The sequence below is a fragment of the Hirundo rustica genome, chromosome 13, assembly GCF_015227805.2.
Source record: "Hirundo rustica isolate bHirRus1 chromosome 13, bHirRus1.pri.v3, whole genome shotgun sequence".
Classification (NCBI taxonomy): Eukaryota; Metazoa; Chordata; class Aves; order Passeriformes; family Hirundinidae; genus Hirundo; species Hirundo rustica.
In genome coordinates, this window is record NC_053462.1 from 14,617,813 (window position 1) to 14,642,850 (window position 25,038).

At 42.2% G+C, this 25,038-nt stretch overlaps 2 long non-coding RNA genes across 3 annotated transcripts in view; both read left to right on the top strand.

Moving 5' to 3' along the window:
• The window catches only part of LOC120758780 (uncharacterized), a 62,695-nt gene extending 50,032 nt beyond the window's left edge, over positions 1 to 12,663 (top strand). The window contains exons 6-7 of one of the 2 annotated variants that reach the window (XR_005703008.2): positions 647 to 783; positions 1,766 to 2,765. This is a non-coding gene — a long non-coding RNA (uncharacterized LOC120758780). Of the gene's footprint in view, positions 1 to 646; positions 784 to 1,765; positions 2,766 to 12,105 lie in introns of those variants that run through there. The other variant, XR_005703009.2, reaches the window with a different exon arrangement.
• A 3,328-nt stretch (positions 12,664 to 15,991) lies between these two features.
• Positions 15,992 to 18,534, top strand: LOC120758781 (uncharacterized). The gene is made up of 3 exons (XR_005703011.2): positions 15,992 to 16,236; positions 16,571 to 16,693; positions 18,378 to 18,534. It is a non-coding gene; the product is annotated as an uncharacterized LOC120758781 (long non-coding RNA).
• The last annotated feature ends 6,504 nt before the right edge of the window (positions 18,535 to 25,038 follow it).

Genomic DNA, 25,038 nt, shown 5'->3' on the forward strand with positions numbered 1-25,038 from the left:
GAGTTAAGTCTCTCAATGAAGCCAGTAGCATTGCCTGAAGAATATTCATTCATGTTACAGCCTAGATAGATACTTGCAACACTAAAGAAGCTGCGGATGCCACATCCCTTGAAGTGCTCAGGGCCAGCTTGGATGGGGCTTGGAGCAACTTGGTCTGGTGGCACGCCTGGCAGGGGGTTTGGAAACAGAGGTTTGCACCTGTGGGTTTTATTCAGGTTGTTGTGTGTATACACTGATTTTAATGGCCAAAAGCTGACAAAATGAAGAATAGCAATATTGAGGAAACATCATTGTGGTCAATTCTGTGCTTGGGTATTTACTTCTCTCAGCAGGGCACTAACATGTGAAAAGGTTTTTAATAAAAGTTGACATAGCTCAAGGCCAAGACCTGCCTCTTGTTCTACTGAGCAGTGTGTTTGACTAATATTTGAGGTACCTTTTGAAAGAGAAGCTGTTACAGTATGTGCAGGTGTGTAAGCTATGAACTTTTGTATAAACCAGCAAATTTATTTGAGCTGAGATTTGTTCTCGGAAGTTAGTCGTTGGGCTGTGAAAACAATTCTCCCCGTTACAGTAAGATAGATTTTCCTGGCAATAAATATCCTGGTTTTTATCTTGATTACTTTTTTTTTTTTTGTTCTCACAGCCCTGCACTCTGCTCCCGAGTCTTTGGTGCTCTGTAATTTCCAGCTTTTCCTGGTGTAAAATAGAGGATGAAGACAGCAATTGAAACAATTGCAGCAGAGAAGGTTTTCAACCTCTACCTCTGCTTTCTGGCATAGTGTGAGTCTTAAATAACATGTTTATGAAGTGGTCTGATGTGTGACATTCAGATGAATGCTAGTGTCGTTTAGAAGTGCACAGACCTGCAATTTATATAGTAAATACACCTTTCATGTTCAGTAAATTCAAAGTCAATCACCTTAGTCTTAGGGTGACAGTATTTTAAACTATAGCTGTGCAATTCTACTAATTAAAAACTTGAGAGGCAGAAAGGTCCCAATAATTCAGCCTGTATCTCTCTGGGATTCTTTTGCTTATGAAAAAAGAAAGAAGCAAACTTTTGGTGCAAAAACGGTCGACCTCTAAATTTTTAAAAATTCTTTCATGGGCTGTAAAATCCATGTAATTACTTATAGGGACTCTTGGTGATTGTGTAGTGTTTAGAAGCAATTAATTTGGAGCTTTAATCTGAAGTAGTAGATGGCAGTTACTGCAATTCTTACTAAAGAGTGAGGAAAACAGCCCTGGACCGCTGGATTCTGCAGGATGTTTTCAACCAGGACTGGAAAAGAAGAGGTCTTTGTGATGGATGAGAGGGTAGACGTGCTTGCGTGACATGGTAGCAAAGAGGTATTGGAAACATATTTTACCTCTGGAGCACGTAGATGAAGTACTTTCCTCCTCTTTAAAGGAAATTGTAGCAGTAAAAAAATGGAAGTGACATGAATGAGTCCTAATTTCACCCCTAGTGAGAAATCAGATTATTACTAACATCAACTTTTTGAGGAAAGTCAATAACCCAGAGCTATCCATTTGAAAGCATAACAGAAGACTGACTATAAGGGTAAAAACCCCAAAGCATTCACAGGTAGCAGCTGAAGAGGATGGTTTAAAAAATCATTATTATTTTTGCAACTTTTTACCAGTGGTTAAGTTTGCTATTAGAGCAAATTGGTTGTGGTGGCAATATCCTTGCAGAGAAATGTTGCTTATATCCCACGTGTTTGTTTTTCCTAAGAATCTAATTTTCTATTTCAACCAGGAGCAGAGTGCAGAGATGTAGTCACAATGGAACACCCACTGCAGCCACCTCATGCTTTAAAGATTTGAGAGGATGAAACACAGCTCAGTTGCCTGCTGTAACAAGAAGTAAAATAAATAAATAGATAAATTACTGAGAAAAAGTAAAGTGGACGCAGCAGGATTAGAAATGTAACGGTGCCTTGTCCCTTCTGAGCAGCCTCAGAAGGAGAATTAGGGAAGACTAAGCTGTGCACTTTGGAAAATTCTGTCCTTTGCCAGACCCTCTCCAGCCCAGGTCCTCTGAGGGCCTGGGCCATTCACCAGTGATGGGGACAGCCAAGATGGTGAAAGGTGCCATCATGCTGCGGCAGGAAGCTGGCTGTGGAAGTGCTGATGGCTTTGATCACACGGGCACACGGGATGCCCACGTGTTGTTTATTACTCACAGAGAGGAGCTTGGCAGCAGCAGTTGAGCAGAGGGTGTACTGAGGTGGAGAGGCTGGGGATGATGAAAGACTCATCTGCCCACTCAGCTTGGGAGGATGGGGTTGCTCTGAGAGACAGTCCTGTTTCTCTTAGCACAGCTGCACAGTTTTGATACTCTACTGCCTTATTTTATAATGAGGTTTTGGATTTGGACCTCTTTGTCTCATTGTCACATGTCTTCCACTTGTCTTTGTGTCTTGGGAGCTTGGTGAGTGAGGCTGGGTTTTGAGAAGGACCTGCTGTGATGATAAATAAGGTGCAAGCAAAGCCGTGGGCCCCAGATAATAGATGTTCCATTCTGCAGGACGCACCCGTTTGGGCAGTTTAATTTCTAACCAGTTAAAGATCCTTCTTGTGAAAAATTGCTTCCCATTCCCAACCTTATAATGAAAGTAAAATAGTGGGAAGACAGATGAGTTAGCTGTCCTAGAAATCTATTATGTAGCTGGGTGAGAAATAAAACAATTTGTCTCTCCCTTGACTGACTTTTCTTACACCAAATAACTGTGTAATTGTCTTAAACCCCAAACAGAGAGCCCAGTCTGGAGGGGGAGAGGTTCTTAGATTTCAGCTGGCTCCCAGCTGTTCAGCTGGGGAGAACAAGGTTGCGTGTGTGAAGGGAATGCACTGGGAACCCATTTCTCAGTGCTGAGACCCTTTTCCTGTTTGTCAGATGCACTGATTATCTGGAGTACGTTTTCTTGCTGAGTATTGTGTGAGATTCTGGCGATGCAGCTGCCTCTGAGCCCAAAAGGACTGCTCAGCTGGCTGAGGCTGGGATGAACAGCGTGGGATTGTGCACTCCATGAATGAATGGCAAGAGGAGCTGGCTGGAGCCGTGGAACTCAGAGCTGCACCTAGGATGTGATAGTGGTGGGGAAAATGTGCTAAGGAGCCAAAAGATATAATAACCCAAGTAGTTATTTATATTTTGAACATTTGCATTGTTTAAATTTTTACTCTCTTTTATAAAATTGCTGAAACAATGCAAAGGAATTTTGTGGAAGTGAGACTACTTTTTCTCTGGGTTTACTGTAGCTGGATGTGCTGTCGTTCCTTCATTACATCGCATTTTGAAGTGCTGATTGTGAATGCTCTCCGTGTAGATTCAGAAACCTTTTTTTTACCATGCATTACACAGGCTCAATTTCAGAGCTAGACATGGCAATGCCTTCCCCTTAATGAGAGAGATGGATTTCTGTTCTGATGGTCCTGGAGCTGATGGAGTTTGGATCAGGAAGGGGAAGAGACTTCAGGAAGTATCAAGAGGCCAGTTTTTCAGCACATCTTGAATCTTACCATCTGTGATGGTATCTTAGTAAATTGTTTCCTAAAAAATGATCAGTTTCATTTGAAAAAGTGTATTTTTTTTCCTCAGTAAGAAGCATGTGAAATTCAGAGACTATTAGGTCTCTAAGTTTTGTCCAGGGGCTAGCAGTGCTATATCTTTCAACTCAAGCTTTCAAAACAATCAGTAGTTTATTGTGTTAGGACAGATTTCTCCTCTTCTGAGAGCATAAACTGTGTTTTAATAGCAATGTTGATAGTAATCTTTTTAAAAGTTTGAAGTTGTGGTATGGAGAAATTCAAAGCTCTCAGCACAGTGCAAATTTTGTAGTTAAATCAATGAGCTCCACTGTTGAGAAGTGAGTGACCAAAGGCTCTGCATCATCTCTGCTCCCTTTACATAATCCCGGTGGTGTGGAAAGTGGAGTTACTGCCCAGAAATTAGCAAACAGTTCACAACAATGAAGGCACAATGGAACACACTGAACACACAGCCAGGGAGGAAGTTTGGGTTTGTGTAATTTGAAAGGAGAGGAGGCAAGTCAGGAAGAAACACACGCTTGAAAAACCCGGGGGGTGTGAAGGGGATTTCTGTGCTTTTCTCCCTGCTGCAGGGACGAGCTGATGGCCAAGAGCAGGCATTGTCCTGCTGTGGCTATTGTGTGTGTATGTGAAACCTGCCCAACTCCTTTTGGGACTTGACTTTCAGGGAATGTTGAGTCTTTTTTATCTCTGGAACCCAGCTGAAGTCACAGCTGATGTGACATTCCAGCTCTGGTTGCCCAAACTCATGGCAGAGAGCAGGAGGGAGCAAGTTTGCTTTCAGGGGTACCCAAGGATGGTTTGGGCAGCATTCTGTTGACATTGTGGCATTGTCATAGTGAGGGCTGTTCTGTTTGCTGGCATTTGCCCTCTTTGTGGATGGATTTCCTCCTGCTCTGTGTCTTCATGCCTGAACCTGTCTTGCCAGGATTTGATTATGACTTATCTGTGAGACTAAGGAGGGGAAGCTGTCCCCTGAGCACGAGCCAGCAGGGCACAAGTTCATCCTTTGCTTGACCTCCTGCTGATGATCAAGCTCCTGTTTCAGTAAAACCTCACCAAATGAGTTTGGCCAAAGTGTAGATGTGTGGAGACACTCCTGTGCCCGGGGTCTTTGCCTCCAGCTTGCTCCCAACCCTGGTGCAGGAAGGAATGGGCTCCTTGGCAGCTGGTGCAGAACCTCTCCTGCTTGGCTCTGGCCTTGGTGCTCCTCCACACACCTGCAAGGTGCAGAGAAAATGACTGCTTGCATGGGAAGGAGCTGAAAAGTACACGTGGTTTGGAGCCTGGTTGTATTAAAGAAAAGCTGATGACAGATATTTACATGGAAATGTCAATAAACATTCATAAACATGCTTTTGGCTGGCCCACTGGTAATGTATTCTCAATGGAAACAAATTGGATCGTCAGTCAGCCCAGTGCCTTTGTCAGTCCTGAACTCCATTTAAAAATAACATTATTTTAACATGTTTTTAAAGCACCTTTTCCTAACATGATCCAGAAGGCTGTGTAAAAACAACTTAGAATAATCTTGAAACCCATAGAGGGCCAAGCCAGAGAAGGAGCCAACACCTCTGGGCAAAGAAAACCAGAAAATCTGAGGTGAAGAGCCAGGAAGAAGGGAAGGAATATATTTTCATGGAAAAATCTGTCTCTAAAACAACATGCTCTCCAGAAAAGGTATTTTTTTCCTTGAGAAATCTCCATGTAAAATTAATGCAATGCTGTATATATTTATTTGGTTTTCTCTATATATCTGTTCAATTTTCTCATTGAAATAATATCCCATTAGCACCTAGAGTCAGCAAGTTTTGTCTTTGGAGCTCTCTCAAATTATGATCTTGGTTATTCTATTAATGGAACATGAGATTAGGGAGTTTGGGTTAAATGCATCATAAAGCAACAGCAGCGTGCAGCTCAGATGCCAGTTTTATTTTTCTGTGATGGGTTAATCCATGAATTGAGGAGACCAGGTGTTTAAATTCCACATTCTTGATATTTCTCTAGCCGTTTCTCCCAGTCTGTGGGAAAACACAATCATTTGAGGCCACTGCTGAAGGGATGCTAAAGTAAAGCACAACTCGAGAAAGAATCTTTTAAAGAAGTGATAACTCTGCAGTTTGTGTCAGTCCTGTTCTGAGCAAACTGACACCTAAATGATGGACAGCAGCCAAGGTAAATATAGCAGCAGCACAGCAGGGGAGCTGAGATGAATTGAGGCATATTCTGGTGACAGACTCCGTGACATCCTGAACTGATGGCACTGAGGAACATCCTGAGCAGTGAAAAAGTCCCAGGATTTGCCCTGCTGAATTCAAAGCCACTGATGGAGTCTGAGGCAAAGTTCCAAGGCACAGATTTCCCTTCACTTGAAACTCGTTCCCCCTGAGCTCAAGTCCTTCCTGAAGATTTTCAGGTGTGGTCATACAGGATCAGGAGCTCCTGCTGAAGTTGGTCTGATCCTCTTGTGGTACTTCTGCACTGTTTACCTTTGTTAATGCTTATCAGGACTTAATCTCTTTGAAAGTAGAAATGTTGAGCTCTGCTCTGCTTCTCCAGTAAGATCTGGAGCAGCCCTTTTGCAAAATAGATGCAAAAGAATGAACAGTCAGGAAAAAAAGTCAGCCAAGAGTTGGAAGCATTTTATTGTGCTTGATGAGCCGCCAGTAGTAGGTAGAACCTGCAAGGGTGAGAATGTAGTTTCCTGCCTTCCACTGACCAACATCTATTCCGTGAGCTTAGCCTGTAATTCTGGGATAGTGGGAATGATGTAGTTCCAGGCATAGCTCCAATTTCTGCATCTAGCAGAGGCCCCCGTTCTGCTGAGTCCTGTTCTACTCCTATAGGTAGTAAGGATTTGTAAAGGAATATGAATGATTACGGAAGATTTAAGAGGGAAAAACTTTTATTTCTTTTTGCTTTTCTCTGCTTGTTTAATAGTAACCCCAAGATGGTTGTAAATAGAGGTTGCATCTGGTCCCCTTTCATTTTTTTTTGGATTTTCTGTGCATCTAGACAAAGGCAAACCACATACTTGAGAATAAAACTTCTCTCTGAGAGAATTTAACGATGCACCTTTGTATGATATTGTACCAAAGCAGAGAAAATGTTTATGGGAGAGTTGCCCAAGCAGTGTGTGTATATATGTGCACAGTCATGAATGCATATGGGCTGTCTCTGCAGGATAAAAAGCTTTTGTGATGGTTTAAGAAAAATATTGAGCTACCAAGGGGACTGGATAGCAGCAGTTTTCTGAATACTTGTGTTTTTCCCAGACAGTATTCAAAAATAATCTTTGGCTGCTGAGGCAAGAAATAAATAAAAAAGCAGCAAATTTTGTCTGGTGGGGATTTTTTGGCCTCTGTATGAGCCTGAGTCATGTGACTGGACTGGGCTGATTTAGGAGCAATGCAGTACAAATCTTTTTGAGATCGCTGAATTCAGAGGCTACTAGGCACTGCAATTAGATAGTGTTTGTAGGACAGGGGGATTAGAGAAAATAGTCACGTTACAGCTGCCCTGCATCTCAAAGCTTGTTTGGAAACACTTTTAATTGCTCTATCTGTCATGCCTTTCGTTAGGATTAAGAATGGCTGGTGCTCTGTGTTGCCCAGAAGCAATAATCTCAGCAAGACCATGTTCTCTTCACAGCTTCATTAACCTCTACAATAAACAGTCAAGGCTTCACAGTATAAATGTTCGCAGAAAAAATGTTTTGCAGCTCTTGTATGGGCCATCTGTCTTTTGACATCACCATGGGTGAATGCTAGATATTTATTTCCTAAAGAGTTCAATACAAAAATCAGATGTTCAGGGCCCTGCAGATATTCCAAGTGGAACACAGCTCTTCTTGTGTACACCCATTCCCAGAACCTTCTTGTGGGCTCCTTCAGCGGAGTTCAGTGTAGTTGGAAAGGCATGAGTGGGTGCTTGGGATGTCTGCAGCCTTTAGGAAAGTGAGGAAGTGAAAAGACAGGTTGCAGTTATTCCCCTAGAAAATAAACAGTGCTTTTTCACATGCTGCATCTTGCTGATTTTGGCACCAGACTGCAGTATGCCCTAGCTGAAGGGAAGAGCTGGGTGGAGAGACCTCGTGGAAAGATCTCCTGGATAAGCTTCTCTTCTCATCTGGGAAGTGCTCTGAGAGAGGAGCAGAAAAGGGGAGAATAACCCAACCATGCAGGGACTTAGGTTTATAGCTAAAATTTGGGTCAGTGACCTGAAAAATAGGGAATTGGCTTTGGGAAATTGCATAATCAGATGACCCTCTCAGGCAGTAACTAAACTGGTACTTAAGACAACAAGTTCCAGATAGGAAAAAAATCAAACAGGACAACAAAACTAAAAAGAAAACCCCAAACCCACAAAAACTGCCAAAATATAGCAGTAATAAATGTATTAGTAGTAACTGGAAAAAATCTCCATGCCATAATCCTGGAATGATGTGGAGTGATGTGGGGAGAGAATGTGTGGCACCACTTCTGCTGTCTGTGCTTGACAAGAGCAAGAGTGAGAGTTGGTTTATGAGGTTAGGTTGAAATTGGAGTTGAGGAAAGGAATTTATGGTGTTCCACACTGGGATTTGGGTGTGAAGTAGTCCCTCAAACTTTTAGGGTTATTTCTTTGAAAGTAATCCCGTGACAGTCCTGCAAACCTGCCCTATTGCTTGCTCTGCTACAGCGCTCTGAGTGATCTCTCCATGATGGTCTGTCTTATAAAATATGCAATATCTGATTGAGCTGAGATTGATTCAGGCTGTGATGAGCTTGTCTATGTGTTAATAAAACCCTGTTAGGCTGTTGATACAGCAATGCTGCTTCTGTCACAAATTGTTTTAACTTCAGCTTGTGGCAAACTTTGGGCTCACAAAACAGATTTCACTGTTGGCCTTTGAATCACTTAATAATGATTGGAAACAACATTTTCAGGGAGATACTGCAACATAAATTCCAGTTTCTACTTGGATGAAACTCCTTTTAAAATCCTTCTTCTCTGTGTCTTGTGTTCATCCAGTTACTCACAAGAGTTTTCATCATCCAACCTAAACTCAGCTGCATTGTTGACTCTCATCCTACCAGCAAGGAATGGGCACCTATCAAGTACATTTTTGGATGGCATGGAATTTTATTGGAACTGTGTAGGCTTTTTAAATCTCTTCTTTCCTTTCCAGAAATGCTTTAGGGAAATGCTGATCAGGGTCTTAAGAGGAGCTAGTCCATGGAATAGCAACCAGTTGTTTTACACACAAGCTACTGGGAAACAAACAAGATCTCTTCATTTAGCTGAGATGGCATCTTCCGCATTCTCTGGGTCTCTAGCCAAATTAATCCCAAAAATAATGGGTACCACAGGAAATTTAAGGAACAAAGAGCCTCTCCCTGCAGCTATGTGCAACTGCTGGTGGTTACCTAATCCTGCACCTGCACACAATTGCTGATGGTTTCATGATCCTATCTCTTGCTATCTCACACAGTCCACTTGCCTCTTTTACCCTGCAAAGTGTCTCGTGTTATAGACTGTCTTGTAGCTGGACACTCTTTCAGGTCACTCATCTCTCTTTGCCCCAGTTCTAATCAAATTTTTCTTCATTTGATTCCCCTTTGGTTATATATATATATATATATAATGTAGTGAGAAAACTCTCCTGTGCAAACCGGAGTGGTTGGTGAAGTACCTGAACCTGATGAGTATTTCTGAGCACCTCCATGAGATAATCTGCAGTCATCTTTCCTCCCCGTTCCCTGTCCCTCCCGCTATTGCAGGTAATTTTACAGCCAGTGAGATCATGCATTCAGAGATGTTGTCTTGGTGCAAACTTTTATCTGCTAACACATCTGTGTGAGCCATTTCACAGCAGCACAGGGAGCAAACTGAGGTGTTCCCATTCCTTCTTGTGAGCTGAGTTTCCTCCCTTGTGGAATTTTCCGATGATGAAACAAAGTATCTATCACTCAGGAATTATATCTCGGTTTTAAATCTCTTTTTGAATCATATCACAATTTTCCCAGCTATTTCATGGTCTCAAACAGTTTAGTTCTCCTTATGTCTTGTGCACTTTCAGGAAGATTTTACTGAGCTATTTGTTGCTTACTGGTTCCAATCTCTCCTTTTCTCTTAAAACTCTGGATTGTGTAAAGTATAGATGTGGAAACCAGCAAATATGAGTGGTTTGCCACAGGTCATTAGCGGCAACAATTTTCATATTGAGATTATTTGCATTTGATTACTAAAAGCTGGTGTTTAGTCAACAGCTATTTATATTTCTGAGGGAGATAAGTAATTTCACTTATTAGTAGGCAGATCTATACAGACCTTAATCAGGAGGCTGCAAGGATTTCTCTGATGAATTTTACATGAAAGCACAGTGTTGTATCTGACATGGGTTGTCCAAACTGGAAATCAATATTTCTGAGTTTGATGACACTTATAAAGAAGGATATCAAGCTTGTTAGCGCCTGTCATGAAATGAAGTGGGTATTTAGTTTTCAGCAAAAATCTGCAAGATTTTTGGAAATCTTGGGAACTGAGGATTTTTTTTTAAAAAAAACAACCTGTTTATCCAAGGTACTCCTTTCCTATATAGAAAACTTATTATTTTATATGTATTTTCTGTGGGGCGAGTGTAAGGAATCATGTTTACTGTGGGATCCATTTTTCTCCTTGGTGTTTTTTGATATATAATTACACTGTTTTGGTCACATACAACTCTACTATCTTATGATTAAACAATGTATGAACTATTGTCTCAAACAGTGCAGTGCTGAAATAAAGACATGGTTTAGTCATTTGGCTAAGTGCACAACTTAAAATCTGATTGAACACTGGAGGTATTACTCTTAGGGGGATTTTCTCATCTACAGGTTCATTTGTTTTAATAGTAGTAGTAGTAATAATAATAATTAGAAAACCTTACAGAATGGTTTGAAATGGAAAACCTTTAGAATATAATTTAGAAATCTTTCTAAAGGTAGAGAGGTTTATAATAATTCAGCCATGTTTTCAACCATGCAAGACAAACTGGTACATCTCACCAGACCTTATTCTGCCAATTTTTTGTCTTTTTTTTTTTAATCTCTCTTTTTATAACCCTTTCTGGTTACTAGAATTGTGATGATGAACGGCATCTGTCAATCACAAAACAAAATACAGGGAATGCCGTTTTTATATTTAACAGCATGTGTGTTTTGGGCCTCTTTGGAAGGAATATTTTTGAGCCGTTCCTCGGCCAGGTTAAATATTGATTTAAAATATAGATTTTTAGATGCACCACAACCAAATCACTGCTAGACAAGCCCCTGTAGATGTTTATAAGTCAATGCTGTGGCTCATTCCATGTTTCTTCAGTCAGAACAGTAAGCCATGGTCCAGCATGAGACTCCTTTGGTTCCTTCCACCAAGGAGGTGAAGGTGGGGAGGAAGAGCTGCTCTCTCTGCTGACTTTTCTGCCTATGGATGAGAAATCAAATGCTCCAGCTCGGCAGTGCTGAGCATCCATCCTGTTTGAGGGACACTGAGGTTTGCTGCTTGCATCTATCCATATCCATTAGCCATGCAGGGCAGAGCGAATGGAGGGAGTAGTTGGTGTCCAAGTTTTCAATGACTCAAGAGTCAAATTTTAATTTGTCCAGAAAACACAGTGTAATATTTCCATTTCTTCTTGTCTGGCTTAACCAGTGCTCAGTATGAGCCTGTCTTGCTGGGTTACTGCCAAGAGCAGGTGAGAGGGTGTTGCTGTGAGGGGTGAGTGAGCAAGGACAGGCACCCTGTAATCCAGTAGAACAGAACTGTGTCCTTGTTGAATAACATGACAGTGTCCTGCAAATTATTTTTTTTTTTTTTTAAGTAGATCCTTTGTTGATTGAGAAGCTGAGGCAGATATTTAAAGACCTCTGTTTGCTCCCAGTGTAAGTGTAAGCTGATGGACTGTAGGCTCCTGGGTGTTTTCATCCATGCAGTGTTTGCTAACGAACCTTCACCGTGACTTTGAAGAATCCTTCATGGTGGTGAGAGGAGCAGCAGATGAGCAGTGTGATTAGTGATGCTGTCCATATGAACTCAACTGTTTTCATCTTTTTATTTCTCAGGGGAGCAGGTTCATGTCACAGGGCCCAGGTCACTGCAGGGTGGGCATCTCCAGCCACATCACGGGTGGAAGAATCTGGGAGAATGGGAAAAGCTACTGCACAAGAAACTAAAGAGTAATCACAGGCAACATTGTTAATGATGAATTTCTTCCTGAACTGGATCTAGCAACTGTCAGCTGGGAAAAATATTGATCAAAGCAGCTGGGCATGGATTTCAGAAGTAGCAGAAGTAAATTATAATGTGCGTACCCTCTGGGCAGAGAGTTCTGATAGTCTTGCCAAACAGTGGTACAAATTTTAGGCTCCTGTTATCTGTCTTCACAAGACCTTTCTTTCTGCAACTGTCTTTGTCTGCAGGCTGAAATTCTGTGATATTCTGGAACATAAATACCTAATTGTGCTTGCAAATCAGGTGCTTAAACTTCCAGATCCTCGTCATCTTAGTTTCTTTGTTTTCCAGATTATATGAATCCTAAGGGTCAGAAAAGGAGATTTCCATCTATGAAGCTGTCATCCTGACACATTTCCTCCAGGACTTGTGGCATTTTGTAAATGCCACCCTAACAATCAGGGATGAGGTATTGCACAGAAATATTTTTGGTAAATGAATAGAGGCCCTTTTAGAGGCAAAAATGGAGACTGTCACATTCCCAGGGCAATATGTTTTCCAGGCTGGACTCTGTCACCATTAGATCAGTGATGAAACAGATGGTTTTCCTCTTCTGCTTCACTTAACCTGCCCAAGCAGCTCCTGATTAGTGAGAATTTCTCCCTGAAGAAGCTGGCTCCTGTAGAAACAGTGGTGAGCTCTTACCTGTCCTGCTGTAGAGCAAACGCCAGCTCTTATGTTTTGCTTCCAGCTTCAGGAAACACCACAAGGACCAAGTAATTATTTCAGTGTGGTTTAAAATATGTCTACCCTCAGGTAATAGTAGTTTAGCAAAATAAATCGCTGCAGAGTTAAGTGGGATTTGGATCTTCAGATTCTTATTTATAACATAATTTTAGCATGAGGGGAGGGTGAACCAGAAGTTTTTTGATAAATAGAGGCTTAATTATGGCAATAAACTGTGGCTTCTTTCTCAGAATGGCAACCTCATTTATTTACTTTTAAAATAGTGTGAAATTATTACACTCCATGAAAAAAATAACATTTTATCATCCATAGTAGTTCTCCTTCTTTTATGAGATATAATTAATAACACTCTTACTGCAGTTGATGTCTTCTCCAGAAGGAGCCCAAATAGTGCAGTGGAGCTTTGTATTTTTTTCCTAAGGCACTTCACAGATGATTGCAGTTATTCTCACTGTGAGACACCGTGATGCTATTCCCACTGGAACATTTGTCAAAGTGAAGCCCTGACAGCTTGAAAACATGATGGGGAGAAGAGCATCTCTGGCTGGCTCTGTCTGGGCACAGGCAGCTCTGTGGCAGTAAAAGGCAGTCACACCAGTGAAAGCATGGGCAGAATGATGCTGTTGTCTCTGTGTGACAGCTCGTCCAACTGTCTTCTGCAGACCTTCCTGCCAAACTAAAATATGGGCCTCCAACAGCTCCTTGTGAATGTCTAGACATCAGATCAAGATTGTTGAAATTTTCTTAACTAGCAGTCCCAAATGCCTTTATGGTTGAAACATCACCATTGTGTTTTTGCTCTTTACAGATGTCTCCTGTCCAGGCAGTGTTTGGATTCCTGTAGCTCTGAAAGTCTTACATCCACATTTTGTCTAGGTCCTGTGTAATATTGGAGGCAGCGGCCTGTGCTATCTACTGATTTAAATAAAACTCGTGTCCAGGTGGTAGCTTTTATTTCATTTCAGCAACATCATTTTTCCTCTGACTTTGACAGATGCCGTGTGGCTCATTTATAGGAACTGAATATATCACTGGGACTGTGCTACCTATGTACTCATTCCTCACTCTCTAATCCTCCAAATGGCTTTTCTTCATTCCACAGAGCTTTCACAGACTCTTCCCCACTTATCTCTCAGTCTGTATCAAACAAGATCAAAGTTCCTGCCTCCAATCAGCCCATAATGCTGGCCTTCATCACCTGCTCATTACATTTTCAATCACACATTTCTGCTCCTTCCTCTCAGGCAATCCTTCACTCTTGGAGGAGAGCCACGATCATCCCCCCCCCCCCCAGAAGTGCCATTATCAGCCTTGGAGTCCATGCTTTTTACCCCAGTGACTGATGATAATGATTAGGTCTGTGGAAGATGCATGCCGTGGTCATCATCTTGATCTCGCCGTTTCCTTGTGATTTCTTTTCTTTCTGCACATTCCTGTCATCTCTTGCCTTTGGATGGTGACCTCCTTTGGGCCAGGGTGGCCTCAGTACATGGTGTGATGGTGATGCAAAATTAGTATAATATCTGAAGAATTTTGAAAGATGAAGAATGTTCATATTCATTATTTTAACATCTAAACCCGGTCCAAGTAAGACTTCAAAACCAAGCTACTTATTTAGCAACTTTTTGCTGTCCAATGAGATAATAAGTTAGTTATATGTATTTTATTCAGTTTTTTAGTAGATGTGGGGGTACATTCAGTCACAAGAACTACTCAACAGTTGTCTACTTTCTCACTAACATCATCAGAACAAATTTAAAGACATGGTCATGTTCTGAAAAAGATACAGAGAAAATGGCTTAAATTAACTAAATCTCCACATTAGTGGATTATTCAAACCTTCTGGGGGGAAGCATTCATGCATAGTTAAAATTGCCTTAATTCACTTTCGAATAAATATTCGGTTTTAAAATATTCACACAGCATTTGGGAACATTGTTATCTCCTCTTATTAATTTTTTTCTGGCTTCCTGGTTTGCCTGGGTGGGAAACTCAATACTGGACTGGGGACTGAATTCTCTCACTGACCTCTCTTCAGCTGATCTTTGGGATATACCACCGAGATTTGCTTGACTTCATGCCCAGATACATCTCTGGGAATCCTGTGCTCACCCAGCCGTGTTTGGAGTCGACCCCAGGGGCTCTCTGGGTGAAGCTGATCCTGGGGTGTCCGTGTGAGCATCAGGAGGTTCCTCAGATGGTTCTGGAGGTGCTGCACAGCTGCTGCAGGGAGGCCTGGGACTGGCCCTGGCCCCATTCAGAAATGTGGAACAGGGATTGCAGCCTGCAGAGCTCATTGTCTGAATCCAGCACTGCAATTCTTTGTCCTTCCAGAGGAAGACTTGTGACTCCATTTAGCAAGAGAGCTGGTAAATTGAGCCATTCTTTTGACCACCTTGTAGCACCATCAGAACTGTTCTTCAGTCAAAAATCCACTCAACTTACACTTGTTTTAGTTGTCAGACTGTGTGGGAGACTTCTAACACCCTCTCTACTGCTTGAATATATGTGCTATGAATATTTCAAATGAAAGCGTCCTTACCCCCCAACATTAATTTTATAGATGGATAATTAATTATCCTCCCTATGGCAACTGGCTGTGGTCTTTATTAACTTGCAAATCAAAAGAAGAGCCTGAAAAATGACAAGCTAATTTTTTAATAAGGTATGTCTTCCATGTTTATTTGTATTTTATTACCCAGCAGTCTGTAAAGTTATCTATTTAATTTGGAAAAATGCATTATTGCGGTTTGAGTAATCTCCTGTGGAAAAAAATAAAGATTATTTTGCAACCACAGTGTTGAAATATATTGTGCTGCAGTCACGAATATGCTAACCAGATAGATATCTTTGCCTGATTTAAGTAAATCAGAATCTCACTCTCTCGTTAGAACGATCGTGACAGTAGTGTTAATGTTCATAGAACCCTTGCATGAGTTTTTCTCCTGATATGTGATGTTCCCAGACATGAGATTTCTGCCCTGCGGTTTCCTGCGTGATTTTAATTTTTTTTTCCCCTTTACTTCTGAGATAGGCCCAGGATTTATTTCAGCAACAAGTGTTTTGCAATTAGTTTTGATGGAGTCAAGATTTCACTGGTTCTCTCTAGTCCGCAAACCCCAGAATTGTTCCACCAATGTGTAATGAAGTTTGTACAAGCAGCTCTTCCACATGAAGGGAATGAAAAAGTACAGGGGAGCTCCTGCCAACACTTGCTTCATATTGAAACTATTCTGAGGAAGATTCTAAGAAATGAGGGTGAAAATCATGGAGAGAGAGAGAAAGAAGAAAAGAAAAAACACAACAACAATAGCAAAAGAACCGCTTCAACATTTTCATACCCGTTTGTACCCTTTCTACTGAGTCGTGTTTACCACTTGTGGTCCTGCTGTTCTCGTGGCTTATCAGGAAATAGTGAGCTCTGCAATCCTGGCTGAGTTTAGCAAAGTCACTAATTGCTAATTGCTTTGATTTAACTTTTCAGCTTCTTGTCCCATCGAGTGCTGTCTCCTGCCTGGGGCTGTGCCTGAAGGTGGTGACAGATCCCTGCTGCCTGGGGCTCGTGTTCGTCCTTCCCCTTTGGAGAAAGGCAGCTCTGCTGAACGCTGCTCTCCATCCTGCACTTCTACCCGTGTTGCCACCAGGAGTAATCACACCTGTGTTCATGTGGATCCATCTGCTGCTTCATCCGTCGTGCTTCGACCATGGGAAGTCCCAGATGCGCTCATGGACGAGGTTGGTGCCCATAAGGGAAGAGGGCATTTCTCCCTCACCCCAAGGCCAGCTTTTTTGAGATGAGCTCATGTGCCCTTTGAAGCTCTGAAACAAATTGCTCTGTTTGTTGCCCTGTTGAAAACTTGGCTGGAAGTCATTGGCTTTCCTTCTGAACCACAATGGTTTATCATCTCCGTATTCCTTTTGTTCTATTGGCATAGTTTAGAGATTTCTTTAGTATTCATATTTATGCATCTCTTCTTGGAAGCCTGTGGGGAAGACAAGATAGAGAAATCATACTTGAAAGAAAAAGCTGTCAAGCCTAATCTGCAGCATTTCTCATTTTCTGGAACAGTGGGAAGAAATCTTTGCGAGGCAGTTGTTTGGACAGTCTCTGATCCAGCTTTAGAAACCCTGGCACGTTCATAATGTTTAACTATATAAAAGGCATGAGTGCATGTGGGCACTATAAATCCAGGTAAGTGAAGCACTGGGGAACTCAGACCCCTGTCTTGCAAGGTGACAGCAACAGAGGATACCCAATGTGTCTGAGGTGAGGGGGCTGCAGCCACAGGTGCCTCAACAGGCAGGAGCTGGCTGCTAAGAGCAGCTGGGAGCAGCCATGAAGTCACAGCATTGTTGATCATCATCATATTTACAGGTTTAATATAGCTGGTTTGTGTCTACGATGGGAAAAACACGATTTTGGATAGCAGTAGTGTTTTGTCTGCCTGGGTGATTAGTGTTTCACTTAGCACTCTGTTAACTGCCTGCCAGAAGCATAAAGGATGCAAGCTGGTGTGTCATATCTCTCTCCAAGACTGTCAGGATATTTATTTAATCAGAAGTTGAGGGAAATGTTGTGCTAAGCACCTCAATGAGCAATGTGATCATATTGGGTAAGCAAGACACGTTCTTTGATGCCTGTGGGGGTGGGTTGGTTTGTTTCAGTTTTCATCACGGGGCTTCAGTGGTGAATCTGGGTTTGTTGGAGTCTTCTAGCTGCCACAACACTGTGATGGGGTGGAGCAGGCTCGTTCAGGGGTTAGCTGGCTTGCTGGAATTGAGCTCATTGCTCTGTGCTGACCCAGTGAAGGGAACCATGTCAAGTGTAGGATGGCATCCAGCTGTAGTGGCCTTGACCATCAGGAATTGCTGACATCCCAGCGCATCCCGTGGGATGTGCTCCCTCTTTCACTGCTGCTCACACCCAGAAACAAGACTCCACACACTCTTGCAAAGTTCTTCTCAATTCAGAAGCTAGTATCTGGCACCAATAATGAATTTTGAATTCCCTGGGCTAATTAGGCGTACTCTGGAAAAGCCAGAAAGGACTTTGCCTTTAATTAGAATTTATGTTTCATAGAGGTAATAAATCTTGCTGGGGTTTAGGGCCATCCATGCACTTCTTTTGCTTTTTATTGACTCAGACTTTGGGTTCCCTCCTTGGAGTGTCACTGATCAATATCTTGCCTACCCATATCGTGCTGTTTAACATTTTTTCCCATGTTATCCAAAACCTAGATCCTTACCATTAGTAAGTGATATGCAAAACACTTGATTTTTCTCCAAGCTCAGGATAATGTAGGATAATCCCCACCCTACCAGCTTCCCTAGAAGAATGCAGCCATCGCGTTTCCTTTCCCTTTCTTCAAATTTTGTTCATAACCTTGCTGTACTGCAAATTAAAGAGAGTATTCTTTTCAGCCCTGGCACCAAATTAATTTAATTTCCATATTTTCATTATCTTCCTATTAACCACTAGCACTCTGCAACAAAGAAGCTATTTGAAATATATAAAGCCACAGCCATTCCCCGCTGCAAACTCTCAGGGGCGCTTCGATAAATTACATCCTCATAATGAAGAAGTAGGGGAAAGAGTGGCAACAATAGATTTTTTTCACAATGAAATGAAATCGGGATTTGATCTGATGCAACATGACTTGCTCACAGCGCAAATAGAATATCAAATTATCCCTGTGAAATTTAAACCTTGCTGTATTCCTCCCCTTGCATCCATTGTTCTGCTGAAACCTTGAAGACTGCATACAATAATTTGCAAATGGGGATTTAGTTGATACAGTTTATTTTTGTCAACTTTCTCAATTTAATTATCTTCAGCCTACAGTCTAATTTATGTGTTTGATGTCACAATTCATTAGCAGTGCAGATGCAGCCTGGAAAGAGATTGTAAAAAAGCCCAACAATGCAGCTGGTTCCCTCCTCAAGCACAGTGCACCAATTAAATACTGGAGGTGGTTACAGAACGGGTTTGAAACAACATCATGAGAAAAATTACTACCTCAAGAAGCGTAAGAATGTGAGTTTGTGTAAGTAGTCTCTGTAAAAGTTGTAATATCAAAAGGATGTAGTCCTAATTCTGTGCCAGGACACATATCTGATTCATTAGCTGTCACTTAGAGGAGAGACAGACAGACCCTAAACTGGAGTTATGATTTTCAAGGTCACTGGCCAAATGAAAAACTGGCAATGCATTTCATTGTGGGTTACTGTGAAATGGATTTGTTTGGGTTTTCTGTTCCTTCCCTAATATAAAAATGCCTTACACTATTTTTAAACAAGTCTAAGGTTTTATATATTTGAAATTAAATATTTGGGATTTTTTTGTTTGTTTTAAGTGCAAACTATAAAATGAAGGCAAATTCCATTTGAAAAAAAAAAAAAAAGTGTATTTAAAGTGTTTTTGTTTCCACTTATGCGGATTTTTTATTTTGTTTTAGAAACAAATATGTCCAAAATCAAAACATCTTACTGACGGTGACAGAAACACGCAGATTAAATTTGATTAACTGAAATACGCATTTATAAGAAAGTTACAGATATTGGTTTGGCTGGCTCTGCTAAATACAGTCCCTGAGTTTAGTCCCTGAGTTGGTCAGAGATCAAACCAAGGCACTGGCTTTGCAGGTGAAACCCAGGATTGTTTTATGCCCACGGCATAAGGGAAGGAGTTTTTCCAGTTCAGGCTCATCTTGCCGGCAGGAAGACACCTGCTCATGAAAATCTTTTCAACACAGCTTCCTCCCCACATCCATCTTGTCCTTGGGTAGGGGGAATTAGTAAATCCCTGGAAAGAGGAAGGCTGAACCCTTTGCTGTGACCTCTCTGTCGCTTGTTGCTCCCTGAGGATGCGCCCTGCTGGGTTTTGGGACAAACCAAGTGGGCACACTCTGCTCTGGTTACCCTGGCAAGGGTGAGCTGCGCTTTAGGCTTTGTGTCTTTGCCTTCTGAATGACCCAGTGGTTACTGGGAAATTAAGAAATAACTCGTTAAAACCTAAAAAAACCCCCATCCCTCCTCTCCAAGACCAACTTCCCTGCTGCTATAGCGCACACGGTGCTCTGCCCGCTGTGGGAGGTCTCGCTTGGGCTCAAAATCCTTCTTTGGGTTTGGCTGAAATCTCAGGTTTCAGGAGCGTGGCCTGTTGCCCTTGTTTCCCTGGCCATGGGGTAGAGGAGGAATTCCTCAGTGCCTGACACTCCCCAGCTGCCTGGAGCTGCTGCTGATTTTGGGGTGATCCCACGGGCTGGCAAACAGGTGCCAGTGGCTGCAGCGACTGTCTGAGTGGGAGGTGCTGCTTGGTTTTGGGGTCTGAAGCTCGTGAACCTTTTCATGCCCCTCTGGTGACTGCTCCCAGTTATCTGAATTAAACCCCACCTCTTCTCACTATGAAAAATCCAGCCCACGTAGCTTTAAAAATTTAAAGCGATCGGGTGAATCGTTATATGTATCAATTAAATCAGCCCTGCTGGTGACAAGTGGATATTTGATTTTCAATCCCCAAAGGACAGGACATACTGTATTACGCTAAGGTGATATTTTCTAATAAATTATCGTGCTGACATCTTGCCTCTGAGGGGGAGACGTAGATGGTTAACAAAGGAGACAAACCCGTCTTTTTCCTATTCATGCCTCATTTCCATTATGCATAAAGGCACTGGTCTCAGTGCTCTTTGTGTACTTTGTGAATGATGAGAGATGGGAGAAGAGTTCCTGAGCTGCTTATACAAAAAAATATATATATTATATATGTATATTATATATATATTTTTTTTTAAATATAGAATCATACAATCTCTTAGGCTAGAAGAAATCTTTAAAGGACATTTAGTCCAAGCCCTCTGCTGTGGCTGGGGACATCTTCCACTAGATCAAGTTGCTCAGAGCCCCCTCCAATCTGACCTTGACTATTTCCAGGGATGGGGCATCCACCATCTCTCTGGTCAGCCTGAGCCAGTGCCTCACCAGCCTCATTCTAAAAAACTTATTCCTTACATCTGTTCTAAATTGACCTCCTTTAAATTAAAAACAATAGTCCCTTGTCCTATCGCAACAGGCCCTGCTGGAACATGTACAAAACTGTCAGAGTCAACCCCAGCTTTGCCCTTTCCTCTTCCTTTCCCTCCCCAGAAGCAAGTTATTATCTCACTCACAGTAATGGAAATATTAAATCAGATCTTGCAGTAATTTTGTATCAGCATTGCTTCACCTCCACATTCACAGAGCCTCACCTAGGGTGGGAAAGCGCCCAGCTTGTGCAAGGAGACCACGTGAAGTTTGCTGGCTTGGGACAGACCCTGGCTCTGTACAGGAGCTGGAATAAAGAAGAAAGTCTGGGTTTGCTCTCCTTTGGTCTCAGGGATAGCCAGGATTTGTTCCTCAGCATCTCTTTCCTCATTTGTGGAGATGGTGACCCCAAATATCCCCCCTGGGGCCAAGGTTTGGTGAAGAGCCAGAGGAAAGACTGTGTGAGGAGTATTTGTTGGACCCAAGGGAACGTTTGTGAGGTTTCAGAGAGGGTTTCAGTGGTTTGCAGTGTTTGAGAGAATTACTGAAATTATTAAATTGGAAATAATAAATTCTCAATTGATTCAACATTTTGACCATGTAAGCTGGGGGCGAGGGGGAGAGATGACAGCTGGTCGAACCAAGTTTTGCAAACTTCCATGAATTTTCACTGCCCAAAAAATCTTTTATTATTACCCAAGTTGTTTCAAAAGCATAATGGCATCTGCTAAGGGATCAGGAACCACACTGTGAGGCACCTAAAAATAAACAAGCAAAGCAGAAGTTAGAAGGCAGTTTTGAATGAATCTATATTGAAAACACTCCTCTGATTCACTTTTCACATATTTAGGAAAGTGCTTCTTGGGGCTCAGTTTCACTTGAATACAAGGCATTAGCTCATTGTCTTTACTGGGAGCTTGTTATGTATTAATTAGTATTTGATTCAACAAGTTACATGAGTTTGATTCCGGTAATTTTTTTTTTTTTTTTTTTAACAAATTTTCATGCAGCTTTATCCCATCAATATGTGACAGAACAACTGCTTTGCTGGGCTGTGTTTTCCCTAGTTCTGCCTCCAAAAGGGTTTTCACAGCTTTTAAATAGGAATTGTTGTGGTTTAGTGTCTCGGAGCTGCAAGTAAATGGCAGTTCTCCACAGGGAAGGATGTGTCTGAAAAAGGCTCAGCCTTCTGCAGAGAGTGGAATAACTGCAGGAGAAGCCTTAATTGGGTGCAGGAGGGAGGAAGGAAAGAAAGCCCTTGACAGGTTGAAATATTTTTCTGTAGCAGCAGCATTTTAGAGGCACTTGTTAATGAAAATGATTGATTGGAAAATGAGTCAAAGCTTTTAAATCTTAAAAAATGATTTTTTTTCCCCCCCCCCCCTTCTTGAAAGTGGATTCCTCATCTGATCAGGAAGACAAGAGAATTTTCCTCTCCACCTCCAAAGAATTAAAAGTTCCTTCAGGCTCAGTGTTTCTGAGAAACACTGCATAATTATGCACGGGACACCTGGTGCATGTGTGTGACAGGCAGGATGAGGAATCTGGTTTGATTTTGAGGCAGAGAATAGTGAGAATAAAAGGTGAACTACCTTTTGTACTAAGTGTTTAATGAGGTCTTTTGTCAAACAAATTAATACCAGCCACCCTCCCCAAAATCCAACCTAAGCTAATGAACAGCTGGAATATTACCTGCCATGCCACCAAAATTTTTAGATAATATGCATTGCTGGTTCTGATGTAAAATAATGAAAATAAAATAAATAAAAGGCTGTTTTCAAATGGCTTTATTGTCTGTTCTAGTCTAGTGGAAGTCTTCAGTACTGGTAGGGAAGGTAGAAATAATGGTAAGAATGTTAATACCCATCTTTCACTTATGTCACACTTCCCACCCCATGAAGTATATGTGAAGATGATACATGATATTAATGTAGCATTAAAAAGAGCTCAAATATAAATAATTCCCAAAGTGAAAGCTTTTCTGCCAGTTAATTCAGATTTGCTGCTTACTTATATTTCATAAATAAAATATATCTTTTTGCCACCTGCTTATATAGTGGCACTCATAAATAAAATAGTGACCCAGTTGAATCTGAACATTAGGAAAGGGAGTGAATGTAATTTCAAAATGTTGAAATTAGGTGAGGCAGAACAAAAGTACCTGGCAGGCTGCACTGCTTTCTGTGTATTCAGCTTGCATGCAGGGTTTATATGCCTTCAAATTGTTTGAGCTTTAATGGTCATAAAGATTAGAAAAAATTAAAATCCAGTGAAGTAGAAAGCAGGGCTCTCCCCACACACCTTTTCTTAATTTATTTTTAATGGGTCTGCTTCCAGCAAAATAGTTGGTTCAGAAGCTCTGACCTCAGATAAATAATGTGTTGTACCATTGTTTTAAATCAGTGGGTATTGTCCATGTGCTCGGTGCTGGCTGTGTGTGTGAACACCCTGCTGATCAAGGTCTCTTCTGGCAGAAGCCCTGGAGTCTCTGCACCTCCAGGAGTGAAGCTGTTTCACCTTGGGAAACGCTCAGGCTCCATTTGTAATGGAGAACCTGTGTTAAATATCCCTTCCTGAGGGTCCAGGGTGAAAATGAACCAATTCCTTGTTTAAAAGCGTGTGTAACTGGCTGGTTTTGGCTGCTTTGAGAGGGGTGGGAGGCGTTACAGGCACAGCTGGGCTCTCCTTCCAGCCTTGCACTGCAGTTCTGGTGACTTGCAGCCCACAGCTCTGGGTCCTGTCTGTGCAGTGCTGCTTCCCCAGGGTCACTAGTGTGGGTTTTATATTTAAATGATGGCAGCAGGGGCTGAAAGGATATTTCCTCTGCTGGGCTGGCTTTATCCTCTGTGTGCACACAATACAGTTCTGGGCTGCATGCCTGGGTGATGCGTTGAGCCTTGGATCTCTTCACGAGGTCTGCATGGACAGAGATAGGGAGCAGGATTCAATCCAGCTCCTGGGCTCTTGTTTGCAGTCCTCTGTGACGGTTCAGTAATCCTAGGAGCTAACAATAATAATATCAAGTGTCATTACCAATGGCTTTTTTAATCATCCTTATAATTCTTATTCTGAATAGCACTTAAAGCACATTTTTATCTTTCGTCGACAATAAAGTGCAGCCTCATAAATATTTAAATTGTCTGATTAAATTATCCATGCTGAAACAGATAACTGGGCACTTTAATAAGCTTAAACTAAAATCTTGGCTGTTATTATCTCCCTGGAGAAGGGAGAGAAAGTGATAAAGGTTCCCTTGGCCCAGGTGACCCTCACACCATTCAGGGCAGCAGCGGGTGATTCTTGTCAAATCTGAAAGAGGCCTCAGAAATGAACACAAGGTTGTTGATAATTAATAGCAATAATCATAGTCTGTCTTTATATCGCTCCAGCTGATGAATATAAAGAGAGGACAGAAAGCCTGCATGGATCCCCTGCTCCAGAGCCAGAAAACAAAAGTGGGGAGAGATGCTGGATGAGCTCAGCTTGGATGGGACTTTGAGCAACGTGATCCTAGTGGAAGGTGCCTGTGCCCACGGCAGGGGGTTGGATCTGGATGACCCTTGAGGTCCCCAGCCATTCTGTGGTGGTGGTTGTGCTGGTGAAGGTGTCCCACTGGAGAAGGGGAAGAGCTGTGATACCTTAGAGGTTGATTACCAAACCAGCTTCTTCTGTTTAGAGTCCCTTTCTTACACTCAGAGACACTTGCTTCAAGTCTGTACTTGAGAGTTTTGGAGCCAGAGATGACTGCAGTGTTGTTCTCTCAAGGCACATGCCAGCCATGGGATGTCACCCCACTCCTTGTTCAAGTCCTCTGGCTTGCAGCTGGACCAACACATGCATTTTTAAATTGAAAAATGAAATTGTTATGGCAGCTGCTGTTTTCCTCTCTTTGTGTTCCTGGAAAATATTGAAACAGCCTCTGAGTCACCTGTTGTGACTCCTGAGGTCATTGCCCTCAATCCAACAGAGGAATCTTCTGTACCTTGCCAGCCTGAGTCAGTGAAAGCTCTGTACAAGCACCTGCACTGTGTCCCAACTCTCCTCCAGGCAGGAGAGCATCTCCCAGAGCCACTTTCAGCCCAGAACTGCAGTATGCTGTGATTTCCCCATCTGACACATGACATATACAAAATACACTCCAGGCTCTGGTGCAGCCTGAAGACCTTGGTGGAGAGAGAGAGGAGCCAGATGAGCAAATGGGGAGAGCAGGGAAGCTTCAGAGCAGGGAAACATGAAAACAAAGGGGAATCGTGATTTAAGCAGAACTCGGGACAAGTCTACCCTGTGTGGGAAGTATGAGAGTCCCATGGGTGGGGGAAAGAGGAAAGAAGATTTGGAGCCAGGCTCAAAGGTGCCCAGGATGGGTTGTGCTGTGGAGATGTGGGTCTCTGCAATTGGACCCTCTGCCCGGTGAGAGCCTCCTCTGCAGGAGTGGGTCCAGCTGCTTTGCGTGATCCCAGCCCCCAATCACTTTGCTGCGGGCTTGCAGTGGGTTACCAAGCCTTTGGCTGTGCT